Source organism: Trichechus manatus, unplaced genomic scaffold (genome assembly GCF_000243295.1).
Source record: "Trichechus manatus latirostris isolate Lorelei unplaced genomic scaffold, TriManLat1.0 scaffold00006, whole genome shotgun sequence".
In the NCBI taxonomy this organism is placed as follows: Eukaryota; Metazoa; Chordata; class Mammalia; order Sirenia; family Trichechidae; genus Trichechus; species Trichechus manatus.
The window spans coordinates 9,016,352-9,022,393 of record NW_004443942.1 but is presented as its reverse complement, the minus strand read 5'-3'; positions in this window follow the sequence as shown (position 1 = coordinate 9,022,393).

Genomic DNA, 6,042 nt, shown 5'->3' with positions numbered 1-6,042 from the left:
ACGTCTTTGTTTCTAAGATGTGTCTCTAGTAGACTGCATATTGATGCCCTTTTTAATTGAGCTGTTTGTCTTTTTACTATTGAATTGTAGGAATTTTTTTTTTATTGATTCTAGATATTAAACTCTTTTCAGATATATGATTTTTAAATATTTTCTCCCATTCTGTGGGTTGTTTTTTCACCCTCTTGATAGTGTCTTTTGCTGCACAAAAGTTTTAAATTTTATTGAAGTCCCATTTATCAATGTTTTTCTTCTGTAGCCTGTGATTTTTTTTGGTGTCATATTTAAGAAACCATTACCAAACCAAAGGTCATACAGATTTGCCCTTATGTTTTTTTCCTAAGAGTTTAAAAATTTTAGCTCTGAAATTTAGATCCTTGGTCCATTTGAGTTAACTTTTTTATATGGTGTGAGATAGGGGTCTAACTTCATTCTTTTGCATGGGGATATGCAGCTGTCCTAGCACAAGTGTTGAAAAGACTATTCTTTTCCCATTGAATTGTCTTGGCATAATAATTAATTGAACATAGATGTATGGGTTTATTTTCTGGACTCTCAGTTCTACTCATTGATCTGTATGTCTATCTTTATGTTAGTGCCACACTATTTTGATTAATATAGCTTGGCAGTAGGTTTTGAAATCAGGAAGAGTGAGTCCTCCAACTGTCCTTTTTGTCTGTTTTGGCTATTCTAGGTACCTAGAAATTCCATGTGAATTTTAGGAGGGGTGTTTCCATTTCTGGAAAAAAAAAAAAAGTAATTGGGATTTTGATAGGGATTGCAGTGAATCTGTATATTGCTTTGGGTAATATTGTCATCTTAACAATATAAAGTCTTCCAATTCATGAACACAGGATGTCTTTCCATTTATTTAGACCCTCTTTCAATTTTTTCCACAATGTTTTATAGTTTTCATTTTATGAATCATGTACTTCCTTGGTTAAATTTATTCCTAAATATTTTATTCTTTTTGATAGTATTGTAAATGAAGTTGTTTTCCTAATTTTCTTTTCAAATTGTTCATTGCTATTGTATAGAAATATAACTTATTTCTTGAGTGTTGATTTTGTATCTTTCAACGTTCCTGGACTTGTTCATTGCCTCTAACGGTTTTTTTTGTTGTTGCTTCTTTAGAGTTTCCTAGATGTAAAATCATGTCATTTGAGAATAGTTTTGCTTTTCCGTTTCTGATTGGTTGCCTTTTCTTTCTTTCTTTTCTTTTTTGTCTAATTGCACTGGCTAGAACTTTCAGTACTATGATGAATAGAAGTGGGAAAAGCAGGTATCATTGTCTTGTTCCTGATCTTAGGGAAAAGCTTTCAGTCTTTCACCATTCAGTATGATGTTAACATAAAAACAATCAAACCAGTTGCCATTGAGTTTCTTCCAACTCATGGCGACCCTGTGTGTGTCAGAGCAGAACTGTGCTCTATAGGGTTTTCAATGGTTGATTTTTTTGAAGTAGATCACCAGGCCTTTCTTCTGAGGCACCTCTGGGTGAACTTGAGCCACCAACCCTTTGATGAGCAGCCAAGCACGTTAACCATTTGCTCCACTCAGGACCTCTGAGTGTGATTTTTAGGTGTGGGGTTTTCATATATGGCTTTTATCATGTTGAAGAATTTTTCTTTTATTCCTAGTTTATTGAGTGTTTTTATCATGAAAGTGTGTTGGATTTTGTCAAATGCTTTTTCTGCATGAGACTATTCTGTTTTTAATAAAGAATTTTGTTAAACACAAATATTCTATATCTGTCTTCATGAAGAGTGGGATTTCAAAGAGTTCTCAAAGTACATGGATTGCCAATTCTTGTAAAGTTCTTCACCAAAATTCCAAGTATGACTTCCTACTTTTTTATGATTTATTCATTATTTTATTATAATTGAAATGGAGGAATGAATGGCTGATATTCAGTGACTCGTAGTTTCTGTCCTTTTAGCATTACAAACCACCAGGATTTCGGAGGGAATCCAAGTCTCTCTAAGGGAGTACACATTCATTTTCCCTAAGTCTAACTCTCCTTAAACTAAACACTTAAAAAATCCTGCAATGTGAAATGAAAGTTTTGAATTTTAGTTGCACAATTGTTACTAACTTGATCTTGGCCAAATCACTGAACCTTTCTGTGAGCCTAACTAATTTATTCTGTCTCTTCCATCTTTAACTGTAACCGTGAGTTTAATAAATTTGGAGGTAATGTTAAGGATAAAATCTTCCTTAAAAGGCAAATCTCAATTTAACAAAAACTTTCCTAAATTTCAAATGATGTCTTACTTAATTTAATTAGTAATATAAAGCAAAATTTTAGTATGAGTACAGAATTTTTTGAATAAATATTTTTTATTGAAGTATAATATACATACAGAAAAGTGCATAAATCGTAAGTGTATAACTCAGTTATCACAAAATGAACGTATTTATGTAACTTCTTCCCAGGTCAAGAAATAAAAAGATTTTAGTGCCCCAGAAGCCCTCCTTCTCTCCCAGTTGCCACCACCTCCTTCTCCCCAAAGATAATTATTCTGACTTCTAAGACCATAAATTAATTTTCCCTCTTTTTGAGCTTTATTTAAATAGAATAATACAGTATGTATTATTTTATATCTAGCTTCTTTTACACAATGTTTTATTTGTGACAATCGTCAATGTTATTATATATTACAGTGGTTGGCTAATTTTATTTCTGTATAGTATTCCATTGTCTGACCATATATTTACCTTTTGATGGGTTTGCTGTTTCCAGTTTTTGGCTGTTATGAATACTGCTATGAACATTCTTGCATATGTTTTGTGTGTGGTATTTATTTATTTATTTAATGAGAGAGACTTGTATCTGGCACATAATAGTTGTTGCTGGGTGGCGACCCCATGTGACAGCATAGAATTGCTTCATAGGGTTTTCTTGGCTGCCCTGGTGGTGCAGTGGTTGAGAGCTATGGCTGCTAACCCAAAAGTTGGCAGTTCAAATCCCCCAGCCACTCCTTGGAAACCCTATGGGGGCAGTTCTGCTCTGTCCTATAGGGTCGCTATGAGTCAGAATGACTTTAAGGCAAAGGGTTTGGTTTGGAATCCTTACATAAACAGATTGCTAGGTCTTTCTCCCACAGAGCCACTAGGTGGGTTCAACTGCCAGCCTTTTGGTTAGCAGCTCAATGAGCGCTTAATCATTATGCCACCAGTACTCCTTTTGCATATATGTTTTGATGCAAATGTTCATGCATTATTGTTGGGTATATACTTCCAAAACCAAAACAAAACAAAACAAAAAACCCCAAACCTGATACTGTGAAGTCGATTCTGACTCAAAGCAACCCTATAGACCCTACAGGACCGAGTAGAACTGCCCCCGTAGGGTTTCCAAGACTGTAAATCTTTACAGAAGCAGACTGCCACATCTTTCTCCCACGGAGTGGCTGGTGGGTTCAAACCATTGACCTTTCGATTAGCAGCCAAGCGCTTTGCCACTGCTCCACCAGTGGTGCTTAGGAGTAGAAAATAATGCCAAAAGATATCCCAAAGTGCTTGTTCCAATTTATGTTCCTGCTTGCTCCAATCATAGAATTTAACTGTTCCTTTATGATTATCAGAATGAAATTATCTCTAAATAGGAAGCATTTGACATTCTTAGGAGAAAAACAGTGTATGGATCAAGCTTATTAATGCTTGTGTTTTAAGAATACAATAGTACTAATCTTTGGTTATTAGAACTTTGACATTTTTCATGAACTATCATTTGATACAGGGAAAAGCAATTTTTGTTCCATCAGAGAACTGAAAGTGGGTGGAAAAAAATAAAACTTCAAAATCATTAAACTATTATTTTCATCTTTTTTACTCCCTTGGCTAAGTGTTGTTCTAATAATAAACTCCTTTAGCTGTTATAATGTTCTTGAGTTTATAGTACTTTCTGCTTTGAGCAGAGAGGCAATTAATATTTATTATCTATTCCTACAATGTTTCTCTCTTTCTCCTCCTTCTTTCTTTGACTAATTCTCACTGAAAGTATGTTTTCTTTTAGAGACTTTGCTTTTTATGGGCTACCCACCACAATCAACGTATTAATCAAAAGCTATTTCCTTTGGGGAAAAAACACCAAAAACTAACATAGCTATAGAACTCTGGATGCCCTCAAAGGCTTTATCTATGAGTGTTCTGATACTTTTATTCTGTTTTAAGTCTGGGAAATAGAGTTTCCCCACCAATGCATTTTAAAACTGCAGGCATCCTAGATGATGATGGTTTGATGTACTGTACAGGAAGATACTAAATCAAAGTAGAAAATCAAAAGAATAAAATGAGGTAATGTATTTAAAAGTACTTCGTAAAATTTAAGATATCATCATCATCATCATGAGGAGAGTTATCTTAGTCTTTTGTATGAGAAGGAGAAAACAACATTCTAGGTGCAGTAGAGCCCTGTTTATAACAGTGGCAGCACTGTTTCATAGAAATATAATGTGAGTCACAAATGTGAGTCACATATGTAATTTAAAATTTTCTAGTAGCCACATTAAAAAATACAAAAAATAAATAGGTGGAATAAATTTTAATAAAGTCTCTTAGATAACTAAGGTATCTAAAATATTATCACTTCAGTATGTAATAGATATAAAAATTATTAATGAGATATTTTACATTCTTTTCTTGGTACTAAGTCTTAATAATCCAGTGTGTATTTTATACTGCAGCACATCTCAGTTAGAGGTAGTCACATTTTAAGTGCCCAATATCCACATGTGGCTAGTGGATACCATATTAAGCAGTGCAAGTTTGAGGCTTTCCATGATAGAATGGGAGAGTACTCTACACTGTACAGGGTGGCCAAGGTTTAGTCGTGCTTTTAGCAACATTCCACTGTAATACATATTAATAATTGGTTGTTAGTCTATGTTTAAGATATAGGATTTGAGCTTCTAAAGTGAGTAAGAGTGGACTCTGAATTCTACTATTGAAATTAATTTTTTGAAACTTTTCCCACAGGACTACTTTGCCAGATTCTAAATGAAAACTTATAAGTCAGAGCTCTGAAATCTACAGAAGTACAATATATTCTGAAGTTATTTGTGTGTTCTAATGATCAGCAGCAAGAGACACATCTGGTGGAATAAAAAGACCCAATGAAAAGTAAAAGTTACAACATTCACAACTGGTAGGTCAATAATAAAGGTATATAGATAATAATTGTGAAATTTTTATGAAGGAAAAACAATGAAACATGACATTGTATGAAAAGAATTTTGAAAGTTGAGCATAGTAACTTTAGGGAAAAAGGAAATCAGGCAAAAAAAAGTTCTATAGAAGCAGTTTTTTGTTTTCCATAGAACAATGCTGTAAATGATGTCTATTTATGGGATAAGAACCTGTTGTGGTCAAGTGGACTCTGACTCATAGCGACCCAATAGGACAGAGAAGAGCTGCCCCATAGGGTTTCCAAGGAGCCACTGGTGGATTCGAACTGCCAGCCTTTTGGTTAACAGCCCAAGCTCTTAACCACTGCACCACCAGGGCTCCATTTACTAGGGTAGCTTACATAAACTTATTTGAACTATAATATAGCTGAAATGTTTATCATTTGTAGTAGTAAATACTACGGCAATACTAAGTTAAAAAATATATTTTATTATTTTTAATATTTTAGAAAAATTACATTGAAGTTTTTAGAAAATGAAGAAGGAGGTAGATGGAGACATGTAGCTGTTTTAAGGACTAAATATGGAGCCCTGGTGGCATAGTGTTGAGCATTCAGCTGCTAATCAAAAGGTTGGTAGCTCAAATCCACCAGCTGCTCCTTGGAAACCCTATGGGGACAGTTCTGCTTTGTCCTATAGGGTTGCTATGAGTTGGAATTGACGGAACGGCAGTGGGTTTGCTTTGGGTTTGGATTCTTGGAAGGACTTAATAGCTGATGACAGATTATTTTTTTCTACCTTCTTATTATGGAAATTAAAAAAAAATATATACACAAGTTAAATAGTGACTGTGAACACAAATCGCTTACTAGGAAGTAAAAAGTTGTTGGCAAAGAAAAGCTGTATCAAAGTT